This window comes from Chrysochloris asiatica, unplaced genomic scaffold (assembly GCF_000296735.1).
Source record: "Chrysochloris asiatica unplaced genomic scaffold, ChrAsi1.0 scaffold00110, whole genome shotgun sequence".
Lineage (NCBI taxonomy): Eukaryota > Metazoa > Chordata > Mammalia > Afrosoricida > Chrysochloridae > Chrysochloris > Chrysochloris asiatica.
In genome coordinates this window covers 808,972-832,549 of record NW_006408628.1, presented here as the reverse complement: position 1 = coordinate 832,549, position 23,578 = coordinate 808,972, and the positions used below count along the sequence as shown (strand labels likewise).

The 23,578-nt window shown below is 36.9% G+C and overlaps 1 protein-coding gene across 4 annotated transcripts in view; it reads left to right on the top strand.

Moving 5' to 3' along the window:
• Positions 1-23,578, top strand: part of IKZF2 (IKAROS family zinc finger 2 (Helios)) — a 187,643-nt gene that overhangs the window by 89,758 nt on the left and 74,307 nt on the right. The window lies entirely within an intron of this gene.

Sequence of the window (23,578 nt, the reverse complement as noted above, 5' to 3'; positions counted from 1 at the left end):
AAAAAAAAAAAAGCAGATAAAGGGAGAAGAGACGTGCTGCCCTATGACAGTGAAAACAGAAGAATCTATACTCTCAGGAAATTCAGGCATTGCTGGGTATTAGATGCTGACATAAATTAAGAGCCTTTCCCTAGATCCATATCCTGGAATCAGTCTTCTAGCCTCTAGAAATGTGACAAAATAAATTTCTGTTCTTGAAAACCAGCAGCACTAAGATACTATAACAGAGGGTCTTAACCAATGAGCTGGAGAGCCAGAATTGCAGGGCAGTGCATTTATAGAGTCACCCTTAGAGTGCAAACAAGGTCCAAAGCTTCCAAGCATTTGAACTTGTACATGGCATTCCTTTTGACATGTATAATGAATCTCTTATGCATAATGCCCTCTTATTATTATTTTTAAAAATTGATTTATACTTGTTTTTCTAAATCTTTTTGTTGAAGATGTTGCAATTTACTAGCTATAAGACTTAGCTAAGTTATTTAATTTTTTTAGGGCTTGAGGGCCTCATCTATAGAAATGAGGATAATAAATATTACTTATGTTACTGAATTGTTTTGAAGATTAGTTTAGATAATGTATGTGAAATTTACACTGCTTAGCAAATAACTAGCATCTAATAAATATCTTCAAGAGCTCTGGTAGCATAGTGGTATGAGTTGGGCTGCAGTTCAAGGTCAGCAGTTCAAAACTACCAGCCGTTCCATGGGGGAAAGATGAGGCTGTCTGCTCCCATAAAGCTTTATAGCCTCGGAAACTCTTCACAGGGTTGCTACGAGTCAGAACCGACTCCACGGCACACAACCACCACCAAAAAACATCTTCAGTTATTGTTGGTGTTATTTTTAGCAATATATTATTTTAAAAGTGAATTTACATATTTTGGAATTATCTAGGATATAAACATATAATAGAGAGCTACCATTCTACATACTATATATATAGGGCAAGTATTGTATATATACTATAACTGGCAAGTCATTTTTTCTTGTTTGAACGAGTTGTATTCTGCACTACTTATAAAGAACTAAAAAGAATTAAAGTCAGTCTTTAAAATTTTTGAAGTATAAGCTGGAGAGCTTTCCAAATTGTGAATTTATGATATGAGCATTCACTGCCTCACAAACTCTGCAGTGCTTTTATGCAAATCAAACTTCCTACAGAAATAATGAGCAACAGGCAGTGTAGGATAAGCACTGGACTGCGAGCCATAAGGTTGGCTGTTCAAACCCACCAGCTGCTTCTCAGAAATCCTGTTCAGGGTGGCTGTGAGTTGGGTTTAGTACCAACAGCTATGGTTCAGGAGATACGGTGTTGGTAGAGACATGTGCCAGGGAGTCAGTTTCGACTCACAGCGACTCTGTCTAGGGTTTCTGAGGCTGCAAATCTTTACGGGAGCAGAGAGCCTCATCTTTCTCACGTGAAAATGGCTGGTAATTTCGAACTGCTGATCTTAAGGTTAATAGCCCGACTTGTAACCACTGTGCTCCCAGAGTTTGAGAGTAGATTACTAGTTGAGCTGCTAACCACAGGGTGAGTAGTTGGAGTCTACCAGTAGCTTCTTGGGAGAAGGATGAGGGTTTCTGCTCCCGTAAAGATTTGTTGTTGTTATTGAGTATCGTGGAGTTGGTTCCAATTCATAGCAACATTTGTGTATGGTTTCTGAGGAGCAGGTGGTGGATTTGAACCACCGACCTTGCAGTCCAGCACATTATCCTGCAGCACCACAGCAGGACAGCCTTGGCAATCCTACGCAGGGTCACTATGAGACTTAACTAATTTGGCGCACAGCCACCACCACCACCACTAGAACTAGTTTTACCATATTTTGCATAAAAGACCTTTGACTTTCTCAGTTATTTCATTGATTTGACTTCTCTCACCTTTCGTTTTAAAAATCTAAGATTACTGCTTTAAGTGTACTGAGGTTATGAAAGCTGTGTTTTCTTCTAAATAGAGCAAATATATACTGGGTAATACTCTATTAAGACTTTCTCTATTGTATTAACAGAGAGATCTTTAAGGAGCAGGCTAGGTCTCTTAATAAAACCACAATCTTTTCTTTGGGAATCCTGTTGAACCTGGAGGGAAGCCAGCTTCTGGCCAGTGTAAAGTTAGATTCCTTTCCATCAGCATAATAGTTAATAATAGTTGATTGACAGGGATGTGAAGGGTGCCCTCTTTTCCTTCCCCCTCCTACTAACCTCTCCAGGGAATATGCCATTCCTTTCCCCATTCCTAAAATTCTTTGCTTGAGTACAGCCAGGGGTGCTGGATTTGTTCCTGGCATAATGGAGGGTTGGGGGTGTCTCTCAGAAAAAGATGTTAATCACTGGACTTAATGCAGCGGGAGCCCAGCAATCTCCAAACATCTTTAAGGATATGGAAGAAAGATGAACTTCCTCTGCTATGCCTAGTGTTTATGTGTGAAAAATACCCGACTCCAGTTGCTCACCTGCACTAACTTAATACCACATTCTCAAGATCACTCCTGCCTCCCTTCAGCCACGTGGACATTTTTGTTCATGGACTTTTAGAGTCTTTTTAGTGAGCTAGAGGACGTGGCATGAGTCAAATTTTCTGTCATAATATTTTGCATTGTTAAAGTTGTATTTTGTTAGCCTTTAAAAAAAACAAGAACAGAAAATCTAAACCTGTTGCCATGAAGTTAATTCCAGCTCAGAGTGTCCTTAGAGTTGAGTGTTGTTGTTAATTGCCATCAAGTCAGACTCTCTGAATAGGGTTTCTAAAGAGCAGCCAGTGGGTTTGAACCACCAGCCTTTCGATTTTCAGTCCAATGCTTATCCTATAGCACTACAGCAGGACTCACTACAGTTGAGTTGTTGTTATTAAGTGTCATCGAGTCTGTTCTGTCTTACAGGACTCTTAGGAGCAACTGGTGAGCTTGAACCACCGACCTTGCGATTCAAACTGATGTGGCAGTCCAGCATATTAACCCACACCTCCCCAACAGGACTCCTATAGTCCTATAGTTGAGTACTAGTAGTAAATTAGTAACATTTGCAGCCTTTTTTTTTTTTTTTTTTGATGTAGGTATTTATTTGCAGGATGGGAACTATTCAAACAGTTACAGCATTCCAGAGATTCTTTCCCTGAATTCTGCATACTTAGATTCTGAGTTGAACATAAGAGTCACTATACTTTTTGGATGAAAATGCAAAAGTTTTTATAAATCCAAATAATTTCTGTTGTTAGGGGGGTGATGATTCCTATACTATGGAATTATGTATTCTTTAGTCCAGCGAAGTTAGCATTTGATGTTGCCTAGGATTTGGGTTAGTAATTATCCTTAACCCTGTATCTCACCACTACAGAGCCACTTGCTAACTTTTAATCACTCCCTTCTCAAGTTTAAGAACTTGGCCAGTGTGATCCCGGAAAGTCTCAACATTTTCCAGTGAGTAAAGTCCATCTCTTTTAGAGATCTTGACACTGATCTCTAACAAGGAGTCAGCCTCATTAAGGATAATGGAGAACTGAGACCAGCTCATCAGTATACATAGAAAAACATAAAGAGAGTTTTATACCAGAAAAGATCATTCTTAAGTAGAGTGCATTATATTGACTAGCAGGCTGACCCAACATCATATCGCCTTCTTCTTTCTACTGATTATGTTGTGGGTTTCAGGTGTTTTTCTCAGGTCAGTTTCCCTATCATTAATGCTGCAACACCTTTGCTGAGTAGATATCCACTCTCATTCTTTTATTACACCAAGGTGAAACCAGCACTGCTGACTCTTTTGAGTTGATGAATAAACTCTAGTTTTCATACCTTTTGTAAATACGTTTTGAAAATAGTTTCTGGGGATATGAATGTGGTGCATAAAGTCCTAAACCAAAAGTTTTAACAAAGCTCCATTTATTTGGAATGGAATTTACATATGCTAATATTTAATGCTAACAAACTAACATACAGTTAAATACTCTGAGATGTCTGTGGTATCTCTTATTTACTGGCAAATTTGGCTGGCAACATTAATGTGTCCAAGGTGTTTCTCTATTGTATATATTTGCTACTTAGCACCTTTTCACAAAAGATGGAGTTCACCTTTTTATTTAAAACATGCTTATTGAAAATTACCTTGAACATTTTAAGTGTTTTTATAACAACAACAAAGTAAGTTGGTAAAATATTTAGTTTGATTCAGTAAATATGTTCTGTGTGTGCTTTGTGCCAGACTCTATGTTATGAGTATGGAATGCAAAGATGAATAAGGATTGTTTTCACTTCACCCATGAACAGTGTCATAGATGACAAAGTCAGATCACACCACTCTCCTTACAGTCTGGATGTAGATTCAGTTCTTTGGTAGGAGACATTAATTTTACCAAAAAAATGGTCAGAAAGGGATATTCTGTTAGGAAATAATATCAAGGCTGGACCTTGAAAGAGGACAAACTTAAAACATCCAAAGGAAGGAGATAGTGCATCAGCCAAGAGATGGATCTAACTGTGTGTGGTAGGGAAATAGGGAAGAGCTGCAAAGGGGCAATGTATGAATTCAATCAAGGCATGATATTACTACCTTTCTGGTCATTACTGTTGTTACGTGCCATCCAGTCTGTTCTAACTTTTATTGACCATGTATAGGGTTTTCAAGGAGCAGCTGCTGAGTTTGAACTGATGAACTTTGGTTCGAGGTCCTGTGCTGATCCTACAGAGCCATACCAGTTTTCTGATTAGGGAGGAAAAAACAAAAAAAACCATGACAATATTTTTTCATGTATGAAAGATCTTCACACTGTAGTACCCATCACAAGATTTTGAGACTTTGTAGGAACTCAAAAAATTCTTAAAAAGAGAAGGGGAGGGAACCAATTTTCCTCCAAATGACATACAAGGGGGGACTTCCAACAGTTTGTGAAAAAAATTAAATTACCTTTAATTCCACTTTCCCCACAAACTTTTTGAAGCCCTATTGTACACTGCAGAGATTTTAAGATTTCCAGAGACTGAAGTCCCTTACTTTTTAATGGGGAAAGTGTTGCTATGAATCTGTGTCAACTCATAGTGATGCTGTTGGGCAGAGTAGAACTACCTCATAGGGTTTCCCAGGCTGTGATACTTTTAGAACCACATCTGTTTCCTGTTAAGAAGCAGGAGGATTTCTAACCAACAACCTTTGGATAAGCAGCCTAGCGCTTAACCACTATGTCACCAGTGTTCCTTTCCGATGGTGGGGGAGAGTGAATTGTTATTTGATTTGTACATTCATGCATAAATTTATGTATTCATATATACAATAATATTTGTTACATATACTGAGTATTATGCTTGGTGCTAAGAATATATCAGTTAAATAAGATAGTCATGATACCTGCCTTCATTACAGCTTAAAGGTGTGAAGAAAGTTTTGAAATTATCAGCACTGGTGGCTTTTTTCTTCTCAGGACTATACCTGTCTTAAAGTGACAGAGATTTTTTTATTCTTATATTTTATCATTTTATGAGTCTTTAAACTATTTTGTATATACTTTGTTATTTCTTAAAGATCTCTTATAAGTGTAATTAAAATAATCTCCAAGCACTTTTCATATCTGACTATAGGAACTATATTAATAATGCTGTGAGAAAGATGAGGCTTTCTACTCCCGTAAAGATTTACACCCTCGGAAACCCTGTACAGGGTCGCTATGGGTCGGAACCGACTCGAAGGCACTTAACAACAACAACAACAAAGCAAACTTTAGTAGAAACCCTTGGAGAAGAAACAAGGAACAGAACTGGCATTTACAAGTCTGCCTATGTACTAGATAGTAGGTGAGGTGATTTTATATACTTTATATCATTTAAGGAGTCCTGGTGAGGCGCTATGGATCAGTGCACTGGACTGCAAAGTTGGTTTGTACTGCATGGTCAGCAGTTCAGACTCACCAGCCGCTCCTTGGAAACCCTATACACGGTTGCTATGAGTGGGAACTGACTCAAAGGCACTCAACAACAGCAATGACATACCAATTAAGGTATCGTGTGGCGCTGTATGATAAGCACTGGACTGCTAACCATGAGGTTGGCAGTTCAAACCCACCAACCGCTCCTTGAAAACCCTATACAGGGTTGCTGTGAATTAGAACCAACTCAATGACACTTAATAACAACATATTGTTTAATCTATAACATATCTGTGGAAATTAGCTTTTATTATCTTAATGATTTAAAAAGGGTCTCATTTTAATAAAGGAAATCTCAGGCTGTTGTGTCCTGTGATACACAGCTGGTACATTGGATTTGAAATCAAGTAAGTTGGAGTCTGTAGTATGTACTCACATGAGTGTAGCTTATTGTCGTAAGTTACCACCCAGTTGCTTTTGACTCATGGCAACCCTATGCACAACAGAACGAAATACTGCTCTATCTTGTGCCATCCTCACAATTGCTTTGATGTTTGAGCCCACTGTTGTTGTCACTGTGTCATTCCATCTCCAGCATTCCTTATTTTCCTTATTTTCACTGACCAACCCTTTCCAATCATATTGGTACTAGTACATTCTGACAACATGTCCAAAGTACAAGAGACAAATTCTCACTCACCCTCACTTCTAAGGAGCATTCTGGCTGTACTTCTTCCAAGACAGATTTGTTTGTTCTTCTGGCAGGTCATGATCTTTATTCTTTTCCCACACCATAACTCAGTTGCTTTTTCTCAGGTCTCCATTATTCCTTGTCTAGCTTTCACATGCCTATGAGACAATTGAAAATACCATGGCTTGGGTCTGTTGCACCATAGTCCTCAGAGTGAATCTTCTCTTCAACACTTTAAAGAGGTCTTTTAGCAGATTTGGCTAACGCAATACATTTGCTCTCTTTGCTGTTGCTTCCATGAGTGTTGTTTGTGGAACTCAGAAAAATGAAATGCTTGACAACTTAAGTCTTTCTCCATTTATTATGTTATTTATTGTTTCAGTTGTGAGTAGTTTTTTTTTTTCTTTACATGGAGGCAAAATCCATACTGAAGTTTATAGTCTTTGATCTTCATCAGTAAGTATTTCAAGTCCTCTTCACTTACAGCAATCACTTACAGTATTATCTGTATTGTTGATAATTCTTGATGACACGTTCTTCATATAATCCATCTGCTCAGATGATTTCCTCAGCATACAGATAGAATAATTATGGTGAAAGGATACAAGCCCTACACACACCTTTCCTGATTTTGAAACTTTCAGTATCCTCTAGTTCTGTTGTAATGACTGCCTCTTGGTCTATGTTCACAATTAAGTGTTCCAGAATTCCCACTCTTCATGATGGTCACCACAGTTTGTTATGAACTATGCAGTTGAATGCATTTGCATAGTCAATAAAGCACAAGTAAACATCTAGTATAGTTTAGGCAAGGTATATTTCAATACTTTGTAAGTGATAAATGTTATGTTGAGGATTTAAACCAAGACTTAATTTCTCCAAGTCTACTTCCACTAGATTTTAATGCATGTTATTTAAACTTCAAACTAAGTGTAAAATCATTGTTTTAATTACTTAAAATGTGCTTAATTTTAATATTTCTTGCTTTTTCTGCTACAGGTTTTAATAACTTTTTGTTTTGTTTTGTTTTTAATCTGTGTGGCTCTCAAAAACCTTACACAGGGTCACTAGGAGTCGGGAACCGACTCTGCAGCACTCAGCAACAACAACATAACTCCTTTGGCTCAGAGGTTAATAGTCTACCAGTCACTAACTAGCTCTATGGAAGAACGATCGGACAGGTGCCTTCCATAAAGGTTTACAGTCTAGGAAACCTTATGGGGCAGTTCTCCTCTGTCCTATAAGGCCGCTATGAGTTGGAATCAGCTTGATAGCAGTGGGTTTGAGTTTGAGGTTATGGCTTATTTTAACTGAAGGTATGAAAGTTCATTATATTATATGAATAGTATAAAATTGCTATCCTATAAGCAAGCTCATGTAGGAAAATAAATATGAAATATGTTTTTTGTGGGAGTGTAATGAATTGTTAAGAACCCTATTCTGATAGAAAGAAGACTTGGTAGTGTACTAGATTATGATCAGAGCTGCCAACCTCCATCATATCTACCAGTGGCTCCACAGGAGAAAGGTGAGCTTTTCTGTTCTGTAAAGATTTACAACCTCAGAAAACCTAGACAGGGTTGCTATGAGTCAGAACCAACTCTGTGGCCCACAACCAACCAAACCTATTGTCATATTAAAAGGGATGTATGTCAAAAAGCAACAGTTTTTCTTGTTGTTAGGTGCCATAGAGTCCGTACTGACACAAAGCACCCTTATGCATAAACACTGCCCCATCCTGCGCCAGTCTCATAATCATTGTTATGTTTGAGCCCATTGCTGACGCCACTGTGCCAATCCATCTCTAAGGGGGTCTTCTTCTTTTTATTCGACTCTCCACTTGACCAAGCATGATATCTTTCTCCAGGGACTGGTCCCTTCTGATAATTGTCCAAAGTATGAGAGACGAAGTCTCATCATCTTAACTTCTAAGGAGCATTCTAATGGCTGTACTTCAAACACAGACTGGCTTGTTCTTTTGGCAGTCTGTGGTACTTTTAATATTCTCTTCTAACATCATAACTGAAGTGCATCGATATTTCCTTATCCAACTTTCAACTTTCATATGCATATGAGGCTACTGAAAATACCATGGCTTGGATCAGGTGCACTTAGTCCTCAAATTGACATATTTGCCCTTGAAAACTTTTAAGAGGTCTTGGGCAACAGATTTGCCTAACGCAATACATAGTTTGATTTCTTAACCACTGCTTCCATGAGCAAAATGAAGTCTTTGACAACTTCAATATTTTCTCTGTTTATATGGATGTTGTTTACTGATGTGGTGGTGAGGAGTTTAGTTTTCTTTACATTGAGGTACAACACATACCAAAAGCTGTGGTCTTTGATCTTCATCATATTTTAAGTCCTTTTTGCTTTCAGCAAGCAAAGTTGTATCATCAGCATAGCGTAGGTTGTTAATGAGTCTTCTGCCAGTCCTGATGCCACGTTTTTCTTCATATAATCCAGCTTCTTGGATTATTTGTGCAGCATACTGATTGAATAATATATGATGGAAAAAAATATAACTCTGGTGCACACCTTTCCTAATTTTAAACCATTTGATGTTCCCTCATTCTGTTTGAACAACTGACTCATAATTATAGGTCAGCTTATCGTCAGCATTACTTGGCTTTAATTTGACTGTGTTTTCTACTACTTACTGTTAAGTTTAGTTGAGTCGGTTGTGACTCATAGTGACCCCAGTACAGGGTTTCCAAGGCTATAAATCTTTGCAGAAGCAGAAAGTCTTAGTTTTCTTCCACAGAGCAGCTGGTGGGCTTAAACCACCAACCTTGTGGTTCACAGTCCAATGTTATAATACAGAGAAGACCTTTAATATATAAAGTTTATATTTTAGTTCTGGTGTGGCATTGTACAACCAGCACTGAACTGACAACCACAAGGTTGGCAGTTCATACCCAGAAGCTGCTCCTTGGAAAACCCAGGGTTGCTGTAAGTTGGAACGTACTTGAAGGCACTTAACAACAACAATATTTTAGTTCTAGTACAGTTCTTACTAATATTTATTTAGTAATATACCTGGTTTTGCTGCCTAAGTTCTGGACTGTAACTGTGGTACCTCATGACCTAGCCTTAATGCTGTGGTTAATAACTCAACTGTGTACCAAAAGGTGAGTGATTTAAACCCATCATCTGCTTTTCTGTAGAAAGTTGACAATTGGCTTCTGCAAAGATCACAGTCTTGGAAATCCTCTGGAGCAACTCTACTCAGTCCTATAGGGTTGCTGTGTGCTAGAATTGACTCAGCAACAATGAATGTCGTTTTTTGTTTTGTTTGTTTTGTGTTAGTACTCAATAGTTTAGCATGAAGTTATACTTGATATTAGTCCTGGTCTGACTTTGGTATCTCAGTTCCTCTTGGCCTGAGTTTGTGGTTTTCTCCCAGAGCTTTAAGTTTCTTGCCTGTAAATCCCACTTTCCCCATTACTTGGCTACCAGAAATTTGCATTCTATATTTTTATACTTTAATGCATTTTTATATATTATTCTTCTGCCTAGCTATCTTTCCATCCAGGTTTCCTGAAAAACTCTCCATATTTCAAGATACAGGTTAGTCATTTTCTTTGAGAATCCTTTCCTAATTTACCCAAACTACTAGTACCAAATCTACTAGCATAATCATCCTACTGTGTTCTCAGTTGTTGACTTTCTGCCTCTAGTAAACTTTGAGCACCTTCAGTTTCACTCAGTGTTTAAAAATGAATGATTTTTGCTATTTGGTTTTGGATTGTTACCAGTCATTTGTCCTGCATTGTTTTTAAGGATGTTGTGGTTACCAGAATTGATTATATTAATGACATACTCAGATACCCCTTCCTTTTTTCCTCCATAATAGTTCATATACTAATTTCAGTTGGCCTTTGTACTCCACCTTGTTTATTGCTAAGATAACCAATGGCCAGTGTTTCATTTTGTTGAGTGTACTGTCCCTATGAGACAGGAATGACTCAGTGGCACATAACAACATAAGCAGTCTATATATACTTCATCTTTAATTTTTTTTTGAAAATGAATATTTTCTTTTAAAATATCAAATACATGAAATTTTATTAGATATAAGAAATTATTTTAATGTACTTTTCAAACTTGGGGTGCAGCAACTCTGCAGGATAAGTATTGGACTGTGAACTGCAAGGTCATTGGTTTGATTCCACCAGCTACTCCATGGGAGAAAGATGAAGCTTTCTTCTCCTGCAGAGATTACCGCCTCCGAAACCCTATATAGTATACTAGGTCACGATGTGTCAAAAGTGACTCAATGGCACTTAAGAACATCAACAACACTTTCTAAACTTGTGGTGGTGGTAGTGTGCTATGGAGTCGGTTCTGACTCATAGGCACCCTGTATTGGGTTTCTGAGGCTATAAATCTTTACAGGAGCAGAAAGCCTCATCTTTCTCCTGTGGTAGTTCTTCTAATTAATACAACTTGCAATTTGTCTTTTTTCTATTTTTGTTGAAACATTTTTGTTGATTTTTTTTTTCCTTTGGATCATTTATTTTCTGTTCCAACCAATTTCAGATTTTTTTTTCCCCTCTAATTTGCCCTTGCTACATTTTCATAACTTTTACCCCTGTGCTCACAGACTGATTTGATTTTCCTCTTCTCTTTTTCCTTTCATATGGAAAACTTCAATATGCATAGAAATGGATAGCTGTGTTCTAATTTCAACACTTGGCATTGCTATGAGGTGGAAATAACTCCCAAGTAACTCATTACAGCAACAGAGAGGTGTGTGAAGGGTCTTTGTGTCTCTTATCTAGTCACCATACATAGCAACACATTATCAGTATTGTTTAGCTGTACCCCACAAGTCACTCTTCCCACATCATTTCCCAACAAATCTCCTCTTCCTTGGAAGTTCAAAAATATGATATTTGTAAGTTACAGGTGAACAAAAAGACACTCCATTTCTCTTGTTTCTTGGTAAATCCCAGAGAGTTTCTAACTGCCTTTTGTTTCTTTGTACTTTATAGCTTTCAGTTATAGGAAGTGGAATTGGGGTACACATGGTTTTTCAGTGTTTATCAAGCTGTTTGCTAGACTTACCTCCTCAGTTCATCAAATTTGGCAATTGGTTTCTTACAAAAATTTTGGACAGTGCTCCAGGGATTAGAGACAGGATAGGTGAATTTTGCTTGGGCAGGTAGCAAGAAAGCATGTGGAAAGTGTTGGTCACTTAAGATACTTCCTGGATAGGGTAAGCTAGGCCTGTAGTGGAGGGTGACAGCATATAAGTAGAAGCTTTTAGATTGTTGCTGTTGTTAACTGCTGTCAAATCGATTCCAACCCATAGTGACCAAGTAAAGGGTTTCTGATGAACGGATAGTGAACTTGAACCACCAGTATCGTGGTTCAAATGTCCTTGCAGTCCAGCACATTAAACCACAGCGCCACAACAGGACCCCACTAGATGTGTAAAATATACTAACAAAAAGAGCGGTTACACAAACAAAACTTAAAACAGGAGACGAAACTCTTGGCCTGTTTAACTCAGGTTTTGCACAATTTAAGTCAGACTGACGAACGTGTCTTGCCCATTTGTAGTGAGACTTGAACTTCTGTAGGTGCTCTGCAAGGCATTTATGATGGAAACCATGTTGACTGATCTCTTCCTCCTCGCTGTCGCCTGCCCCAAATAAAAATAAAGCAAGCAAACAAAACACACACAGAGAAAACACAAACAAAACACACACACAGAAAATACTTTGTTATGCATAGTTGTTCAGTAGAGCTAATCTCATAATTCTATCAGCTTGATGCTTCAGATATTATACTTGCCAGGTAGCTGCTGTCCTGTATAGATGGGGAGCACATCTACGGAATACATGGGTAAGACCACAGTCTGGCTATCAAGTGGACTTGTCAGGGAAGAATGACTTTGGTGTAGCAGGAAATGACAACAGAGTTCCATTCTTTTTAAAGAGTTGTCCATTTGACCTATGTTCTTGGGCAGTTACTTGAGACCTAAGTGATCAAAATTAGGTAGTTACTTACTTTATTTCACCAAAGTGTACAGTTCCCTTTTCTGGCCTCACTTTTCAAAGGATTTCTGAAAAAGCACTGCATTTAGAGCATGAAAACAAAAATCTAAGTCTGGCTCTTAAACTTCCAAGCTATGTGATTTTACTCAAATCTATGAGATTTTTGTGATTCAGTATATATATGTATATATGTAATTGGGGATAATAATACCAGCTGCATCATATTACAGGGTGATGATCTAATGAGCTGGCAAATTTGAAAATACTTTGTAAACTATATAAAACATTCTAAGTATGAATTACATTATAATATAAACTCATAGGCAAGATGGAGGTTTTTGCCTGTGAGACACAGATTTTGTTTTGAAAAGAATATGAAGATTGTGCTGTGGGGTCAAATAACTAATTTGGAACTAACTAAAGGAGAAATAAAACTTTGATAAAATTTTGCTCTCCACATTTCCAAGATTCCTTAGCAATATCAGTTTCTACCTTTCTAAGATTCACATGACTAAATGCCAGCGATTCAAACCCACCAGTCATTCCTCAGAAATCATATACAGAGTGGCTGTGAGTCGGAACCAACTCAACAGCACTTAAGAAAACAACAACAAACATAAATTCAGGTATTGATGGATTCCCCTCCCCTCCCCAAGGACACATGGGTAATTTATTACAGTTAAAGATTTGAGGATACAAAATTATATTTATAGGTTACTATTCTAACTATTGGAGTCCTGGTGTGGCGCTGTGAGTTAATGCCCTAGACTGCAAAGCCGTTTGAACTACAAGGTCGATGGTTCAAGCTCACCAGTCGCTCCTTGGAAACCCTATAACAGGGTCGCTGTGGGTCGGAACCGACTCGATGGCACTTAACAACAATTCTAACTATTATATGTTATTATTCCTAGTGTGATAATAAACCTTTAAAATTAGAAAAGATTATAAAGTTGCTTAATTCAATTCACTAGAGTTATAGATTAGTTTTTTTTTTTTAATCTAAATTTTAGAAAGAAATGTAGATATAACTTCAATTCTCAAACTAGCTAAGAACATTATTGTTCTTATATGTAAAACATTATATGTAAAATATAATTGCAACTAAACTCTCAAGGATCAATTAAAAAACTAAAAAATTAAGGATGCAACATTGTTTTCCATTTTTGTCATATGTGTTTAAGTTTTCATTTACTTTGTTTTGGTAAGTATTACTGTAGATTGTTGTTGTTGTGAAGTGCTGTAGAGTCGGTATCAACCCATAGCGACCCTGTAAAGCGTTTCCGAGGAGCAGCTAGTGAGCTTGAACCACCGACCTTGAAGTTCAACCGGCTTTGCAGTCTGGTGCATTAACCCATGGCGCCACACCAGGACTCCATTACTGTAGATAAGAGATATCTAATATAAATTTCTAGAGATAATTTAAACTTAGAAAGTTCTAGAAACTGACTTGGAAAGACCAGTATTATTTATACTTTAGCTATGGAACACTTTAGCTTAGAGAACACATGTACTTTTCAATGGTACATCTTATAAACAAAACAAACCCACTGCCGTTAAATCAGTTCTAACTTATAGAAGTCCTAGCGTAGTGGTTACGAATCAGGCTGCTAATCTCAGGGTCAGCAGTTCAAAACTACCAGCAGTCCCACGGGAGAAAGATGAGGCTTTCTGCTCCCGTAAAGGCTTAGAGCCTCGGAAACCCTGTGCAGGGTCACTATGAGTTGGAACCGACTTGACGGCACTTAACAACAACAACATGCAGGACAGAATTGAACTGCTCCTTAAGGTTTGTTGTTGTTATTGTTAAATGCTGTTGAGTCAGTTTGACTTACAGTGAACCTATAGAGGGTTTCTGATGCTCTAAATCATTGTGGGAGCAGAAAGCTTCATCTGTCTTCTGAGTGGTGGGTTTAAACTGCTGACCTTGAGTTTAGCAGCCCAGTGCTTATCCCACAGTGCTACCAGGGTCCACCTTAAGATTCTCTAATATAAATGAATGATGAAATTAGTGTATATAATTTCTTTCATTAAATAATCATTTACACATGTCTCTAGAAAGTCTTAAATTTCCCTTCTCTTTGCCCCATTTGGTGCACCTCTGGAATGTAAGATGTATACTTTAGTCATTCTTAAGTAACCTTCATAAAGATATCATACAGCCCTTTGGGTAACTGTACCAAAGAATAAGAATCTCTGATTCTCAGGTAGCCAACATTTTCCTTGAAATGATTTCTGTGATTCTCTGAGTTCATACGCTTTCATTTTTATACTGAATTTGTACAGCTTCAATATTTCAGTGAGACATAACTCATGCTTCTTCTATTTTAAATAACATATTTTCTTAAAGTAACTCATTTTCTTAAATAACTGAAAATGAATGACCTTTCCGTAGTGTTGACTTCAAGAAAATATCTGTGTCTCAGTTATTCTCAGTGATGTTGTTCCTGTTAAGTGCAATGGAGTCTGTTCCAACTCATAGCAATCCTGTTTAGGGTTATGAGGAATGGCTAGTGGGTTTGAACCACTGACCCTGCAGTTAGCAGTCCAGTGCTTTTCCTACAGCAACAATTCTAGAAATATACAATAGGGATTAATACTTGCATTTGGCTTTAACATTGCAAGCACGTCACATGTATTATCTATTTATTTTAAACGTTGTTGTTCTTAAGTGCCATGGAATTAGTTCCGACCTGTATCGGGTTTCCAAGGAGTGACTGGTGGGTTTGAACCATTAACCTTATAATTAGCAATCCAATGCTTATCCTATAGCACCACACCAGTACTCTTTTAATTTAAGTAGTGGACAAAATGTAAGTGGTAAACATGGCTCAATGGATAGTTATACTGTATACCAGTATAATTTTAGGGCATCATATTAAGTTAGCATATTAGGACATATTCCTAATATAGGTCATTTATCTCTAAATAATTCTTTTTCTCATATCTCATATTTCAGATTTTTTCATCATTTATTTAGATAATCAGATTATATAGTAGTAGATTATTTTATGCAGTAAATATTTCAGTGTTTTGGTTCAAATGGAATATCTGTAACTATATTTTCTATATAGTGTGGCACTGCAGGATAAGCACTAAACTGCGAACTATAAGGTTGGTGGTTCAAATCCTCATCAGAAATCCTATACAGAGTGACTGTGAGTCAGAACCAACTAAATGGCACTTAACAAGAACATAGAATTATAAGTGAAAACCTATGTTATAATCCGTGTAACAGCTTCGTCCCTTGGATATGTCATATATGAGGTTTTATGAGGCTTGATTCAATTTTTCTGTTTAAATCATCCAATTTTAATTCAGTTGGTTCCATGTGTGGAAAGAGAGGATTTCAAAAATCCATATTATTTCTTACAATAGTGATTTAAGAAACCAGCAACATATAATTATTGGCATATCTAATAGTTTAAGGAATCCTAGTGTGGTACCATCCTGGTGTGGTGCTTCAGGTTAATGTGCTGGACTGCAAGTTTGGTTTGAACTACAGGGTCAGTGGTTCAAGCTCACCATCTGTTCCTCGGGAACCCTATAGAGGATCACTATGAGTTGGTATTGACTCCACAGCACTTAACAACAACAACAGTGTGGTGCTGTAAGATAAGGAGTGGACTGCTAACTGAAGGTCAGCAGTTCAAACCCTTAAATGCTCCTCAGAAACCCTATACTGGGTCACTGTGAGTCAGAACTGACCTGATGGCACTTAACAACAACAACAGTGTGTTTTACAGGACTGTTTACCTGGTTCTACATGTGCTGTGCTCTTTGCTGTGCCGTTAACCTCAATTTGATTTATCTTGGTGCTTTGGCTATAGTGAGACTTTCTTTATGTTTGCTTGTGATAATTTTGTGCCCATACATCCTTTAACAATTTTCTTCCCAGATGAAGAAAGGTTATAAATCTCCCTGTATTATTTGGGCTGTTTGTCAGTGCTTGAATTTTACCAATAGAGACCAAATGAAAATGTTGTATCCATATTTTTCACCCAAATGAGGATGACAGACATATACTGAATGTAAGAGTTTAACACATATAAACTAGTTAATGTCAGTATATGTGAGTTAATGAAAAATTGAATCAATGTTTCTTTTTAGGACGGAGTTTCATTTTTGAAGCAGACTTTTATATGATTTTTAAAAAGCAGTAGTTATATTAGAATTCTCAAATGAGAGTTGATAACTAGGAAAATGTATTTGGAAGGCATTTAGTGAAAATCATATGTCCTTTAAAAAAAAAAAAAGCTTCTACTATTGATACTACAATAACATCCACGTTTGAACTCACATATAACAAAAGGTATAATATGTATTTTTAAGAAGTATAAAAATATTATTTGGCATTTTCATCTATTTTTTTTTTATAATGTAAAATAATTTGGCTGACCCTCTAAGTATTTAAATGACCAATTTGCTAATGAGCACAAACATAGCATGTGACAAATAGTTTCACTGATACATGGCATCACTGTTTGAAATCTTTTCCAAGTGAGAATTATTGTTTTTATTTAATGTTAATAAATTGAATAGGAACATATTTTAAATTACTAATAAGGCAGTTTTAGACTTCAGCATTTCTCTTTAGGTGAAATTTCCCTAAATCATCTCAATAACAGGTGTCACTTTTTGTGTGTGTGTGATTTGAGTGAAAGTTGACATACTGAAAGTCCATTCAGCGATTCATACATTTTGTTTCATGACAGATTTCAATCCACACAATGAACAACACTCTTCCTGCTTCCTCTTGGGTTTACTATTTCCTTTGCCCATTTTTTTTTTTTTTTAATCCCTTCCTGACTTCTGAACTGTATCCCTGGGCACACACTACCCTTTCGATCTCACATGGTTGATTTTTTTAAGGAGTAGTACTTCCCTGGTGTTATTGTTTATTTTATTGACCTGCCTATTGTTTGGCTGAAAGTTGAGACACAGAGATGGGTTCAGTTCCAGTTTTGTAGGGTGGCTAAGTTACAGGGTTTCCTTCAGCCTCTATTAGATCAGTGTTGTGTTGTTGTTGTTGTTAAGTGCCATCGTGTTGGTCCCAACTCATAGTGTCCCTGTATAGGATTTTCAAGGAGCAGCTGTAGGTTTGTACCGCCAAACTTGCAGTTAGCAGGCCAGCTGTTATCCTACAGCACTATACCAGGACTCCATTAGATCAATAAGCCTGGTCTTTTTTTTTATAAATCTGAGTTTTGTTCCACATTTTCTCCCACTCTATCTGAGACCTTTTATTTTGATCCCTTTCAGCACAGTCAGACAGAGTAGCTGGGCAGGTCTAATCTAGTTCTGATAATCAGGGTCTTGTATGCTGAGGTTTGCATGGTTCATTCAAGTGTTGGGTTAATTGTGTCCATAAAACTTTGAGTGTCTCACCTTTTCTTTGTCCTGGACAGGGAGAGATCAACAATTGCACCTCAGATAACTGCTCACAAACTTTTAAGACCCTGGTAACTACTCAATAAAGTAATGTGTAGAATTGTCTTTGTGGACTATGTTATGCCACCTAACCTTTATTTCCCCTAGGACTATGGACCTGAGTCCCCAGGCCCAGCAACACATTCCCTCAAGGTGTTTAGTTATGGCTAAGAAGTTTTCATACCTTTGCCCCTTGCCTGTTCTACTAAATACATGAATATATGTACAGTGCATAAAAATACATATTTAGAAATAACATCTACTCATATTTGTAGTTGTGGGTATTGTCAGGGTATCACTTTGATAGATAGTTGTGCATACTTATTTTTGTTGAGGAACAAATGGCTTATATGCTGTTTTAGATTTTTTTTTTTTTTGAAAAGTACACACACAGGTCAAATCTAAAATCTTAAAAATGGAATTTTAAGGGAACAAACGACTGTGTTATGATGAGTCCATTTTGTCTCTGTGACCTGAACCTATCAGGCTTTCACAATGGTCAGATCTCCCTCCCTGTGCAGGAGGTCACCAGGAGCCCAGAACTGACTGGATGGTAGCTAACAATAACAACAATAATCAGTGAGCCTTTAAATTAAATTATAATCACCTCCTGTATTGCCCTGTTGTTTATGCTAAAAAAGCATAAGTGAAATATTTACATAATATATAGGGGGAGGTTTTATTTTTATGTTGTCCCCCAGAAATAAAATAAATAAAACTACCCATTACTGTCTAATCAATTCCAACTCAAAGCCATCTTAGAGCACACAGTAGAACTGCCCCAAAGGATTTCCACTGCTGTGCATCTTTATGGAAGCGCATGGCCACACCTTTCTACCCTCTAGCAGCTTTTTGGTTAGCAGCTGTGTGCTTTAACCACTGTACTGTCAGAGTTCCTGGTATACTATTACTATAGCAAAACTTCATAAATCTGGTTAACAAATGGAATTTAAATTATGGCATCTATAAGGTCATTGGGGATAAGCACTGTGAGCCACAGGATCTGCGGTTTGAAGTCACCAGCTGCTCCTTGGGAGCTTTCTGCTCCCTCAAAGATCACAGCCTCAGAAACCCTATACAGGGTTGCTATGTGTCGGAACTCTTTAGCTCCCATCAAAACTGACTGGATGACACTTAACAGTAGCAATAATATGGTAATTAGCACTGTATCAGTCTTTTAGAAATATTATGTAAGCATAAAAAATCAATTGGATTTAAGAATGTGTTGTACTTTTCTAAGTTCTAATGGAGTCCTGGTATGGCACTATAAGATAAACACTGAACTTCTAACCACAAGATCGATGGTTCAAACTCACCAGCATCTCCTTGGAAACCCTATATGGGAACTGACTTGATGGCACTTAACAGAAATAAAGCTCTGTCTAGATTTTAATCTTCGACATAAATATTTCAATCTTTATATACAATAAATATATACAATACTTATAAAATAATTTATGTCAGAATAAATTAAATTGATGTAACTCTATAGTGATTACTAGTGAAGGCAAAGCAAGTGAAACAAATATGATTGTGATATTTGCTATTTCGGTTATAGGTAGATCTGTGTCTGCAAAGTTTTTTGTTTTTGGTATTCTACTCTGGTCACAGTGGATCGTGAGCTGGGCTGCTAACTGCAAGGTCAGTAGTTCAAATCTGTCAGTTGTTCCATGGGACAAAGATAAGGTTTTTTGCTCCCATAAAGTTTTATAGTCTCGGATAACTGTCTACAGGATCGCTATGATTCAGAACCAACTTGGTGGCATATGGTCTCCACCACCACCACTATGTCAGTCACTGTTGGATGTTGGATCAATGCTCTGGGTGTTTGCAAGATAATAACAAAAGATATTGTTGCTTGTGTATGTTTGAGGGGATATTAAGATACACTTAAGGGACTGCAGAAACGTGGTTATAGAAATTGGATCTAGTAGATGCAATGTTCTGAATGCTAGGGATCAATCAGTATACTGATAATTGTTTTACAGGCAATTATTCACATGGTTCTAAATTTTTTAAACTTAGATTTTTAGTAAATTTGTATACAGCTTTGATTCTTTGAAAGTTAGCATGACTTTCATTTCTGATTATGGACTTTACATTTTGGGAAGGTAAAAACACATCATGGTTTTGCTACTTTGTGTGTGTATTAGTAGATAAATCCTTAAATGGTGCAACATACAATATGTCAATTGCCTATCAAGGATTTGAATACTTTTCTGTCATAACTAGCATGTTATTATTTTGAGAAAGACAATGTCAACAATGAATATTTGTCATTTGTATAATACTTCTCTAGATGTGTTTTCTGGTATAGTTTATAAAATTGTGTGATAAATATGGAGATAGTATATTTCCATTTACTCATTGGGTAACTGAGATGCATAATGTTTCTCTTCCACTTTTATTCACTGAAGTCTATCACTAACCAGCAGTAGAAGAGTTTTAGCATCAGTTTATTGTATCAGAATTCCTAGTCCCACATTTGCCCACATTAGTTTCCTTTATCAAATCTGTATTTGTGATGTTTCTCAAAGAGTAGAAAACAATGTTTTCATTTCCCTTTTCCTCCAAATCATAAAATAATACAGACTTATGGCATATCATTGTTTCAGGTTTTTAAAGTATCTACACCTATTCTGTTAAACCTTCAATTTCATCCTCAAGATAATTCTTTACTTTTTCTGGAAGATAAGTTATTGTTGTTATGTGCTGTGGAGTCACTTCCTACTCATAGAGACCCTGTACAGGGTTTCCGAGGCTATAAATCTTTACAGGAGCAGAAAGCCTCATCTTTCTCCCGCAGAACAGCTAGTAGTTTCGAACTGCTGGCCTTGAGATTAGAAGCATGATTCGTAACCAGTATGTTACAGAGCTCCTTAGTCTATCTTAATATATGTTGAATTTGTGGATTACTAAAATAACTGAGAAATGAAACAGAGTGGGCATTATTTCGGAGTGTATAACAAACTTAAGCAGAATTGTTGTTGTTAAGTGCATCAAGTCAGTTCCAACTCATTGCGATAGTTCCACTCCAAGGAGTGGTTGGTGAATTTGATCTGCTAACCTTGCAGTTCAAACTGACCTTTTGATCCAGTGCTTATCCTACAGTGCCAGAGAATTATGAAATTTATAGACTAGAGCATTAGTGAAAGCTCCAAGTAGAGGAGTTTCGTGCCTTGGACTCTGTCAGGTTCATGTGTCATCCGAATTGAATTTTCACATCTTCTTCTATGCTATACTTAATTTTTTATTTTTTTGATAGACATTGTAACAATTTTCAGCAAAAGCTTAAAATAAGAACAGTAAAAGATTTTAAAGTAAAATGTGCCTAATCTAGTAAACCTGATAATGTATACTATAAAAAGTTTCTTTTCTTATCAGGCTTACTTTCAAAAACGCTAAAATTGAGAAAGGTGTATTGAAGTTCATAATTAAAGTCAAGAGTTAGTTTGAGGGTTTTTGTTTTTTTTTTTACTTTCCCTATTTTAGAATGATATTCTTGATGGCATGTTCTACTACAAGAGTGTTTCAGGCCGTCTGTTCCATCATTCCTTGCCATGATATAGCACTACGTATTTTTAGCTAGTTTTGCTGGATATACTTGCTGGTAACAGAGCAAGTTTAAAGAAAAGAAGTAGCTGACTGGTGATATTTGCGGAGAATACCAAAAGAAACAGAAAAAGCAAAAGAAAGGAATCTGAAAGCTAATCTCTTCTTCACCAACTAGTGACAGAAATTTCTGAGTTACTCCTTTTTTTTCTTATTTTTCATCATTAACTTATTTGACTGGGAAAAGAAAAAAAGACTAATTTTGCTCTTGTCGTGCAGGTAAGACTCTTGAACTCAGTGTTTCAAAATGGAACTGACAAGTGATTGTCATTAAGACTGATAATATGGCAGCATAGTGAAAGCCTGCAACTCTTATCAGCATGTAGTAATCTAACCAACCTATTACTTTTTGACCAGACGTTCTATTGCTTGTCATAGCGATCTTGTATCTAATGATGGTGAATTTAATGGGTTTTAAATACTTTATTTTAGATTTTTATTAAATTTTTTTTGCTTTGTGTGTTTTGAGGAAGGGGGGGGTTACATGGTGGGGCTACCTTTTTGGTAAAAAAAAAAGGAAATCAGATGATTTTATTTATATAGTGGACAATCTAGTAATTATTTGTGAATATTGCCAGTTAATACTTACATGTACAAATTCAGTAGTAAGCATTCTGCATTGTAAGTTGCTAACAAAAATCTACATCATTAAGTTATTAATGAAAGGAAGCTATTTCTGCTACATGTTAAATGATAGAACTCCAGGTGCTATGATGCTGGACTTTCTGCAAATTGCCCTGACCCTTCCTTGTTCCAAACTCTGTTCCATTATATGAACACCTTCCCTCCACTCAAAATCTGTCTTGAAGAATTACTGCTTTCACCGGATAGAATCCGAATATAAAGGAAAGGACTTTGTCTAATATCATTGTCACTATATCTTTCGTGTTTATCAGGATGTCTGAAACAAAATATATACTGAATGAATGAACCCTCATACTTTGTCTTCTTAAAACCAGATGCAATGTACATTCCTTAACCTATCCATGGCTTTCATTCAATATGTTTGCAAATTCTTTGCACTGTTGTGTTTATTAATATCACTTATTTTCAGGTAGCTTACCAAATGAGCTTGTGTTTTGTTCAGTATTGTTTATCTTTATTATACTACATTCCAAAGTGAGTCACTAGTATATATAATTTGTATATAAAAAAACCCACAAAACCCATTGCCATTGAGTTGATTCTGACTCATAGCAACCTAGAGGACAGAGTATAACTGTCCCTTGGGGGCTGGAGTCTTGATTGACACAGACTGCCTCATCATTTTTCCATAGGGCAGTAGGGGTGTTTGAACTTGTGACCTTTTAATTAGAAGCCAAGTGCTAACCATTGTATTTTCAGAGCTTGTTATTATGTTTTATGAAGCTTAATTTAATTTTTTTAGGTTTTCAAAAAATACACTGTTAGTTTAAATGATTCCATGTCTTCTTGTTGTTGTTGTTGTTGTTGTTGTTAGGTGCCATCAAGTCGGTACCGACCCATAGCAAACTGTTGCACAGCAGACAAAACACTGCCTGATCCTGGGCCAACTTCAATACTGTTACCATGCTTGAGTCCATCTATGCTACCACTTGGCCAATCCATCTTGTTGGGGGCCTTCCTATTTCTCTGACCCTCCACATTCCCAAACATGAAATCCCTCTCCAGTGACTGGTCCCTCCTGACAATATGTCCAAAGTTTGAGACGAAGTTTGGCCATCTTGGCCTCTAAGGAGCACTCTGGCTGCATTTCTTCCAAAACAGATCTGTTGGTTCTTTTGGAAGCCCATGGCACTTTCAATATTCTCCACCAAAAAGGCATCAGTTCTTTCATGGCCTTCCTTATTCACTGTCCAGCTTTCACATGCATATGAGGTTATTGAAAATACCATGGCTTGGGTCAGGTACACCTTAGTCCTCAAGCTGACATCTTTGCTCTTCAACACTTTAAAAAGGTCTTGTGCAGCAGATTTGCCTAATGCAATACATCATTTGATCTCTTGAC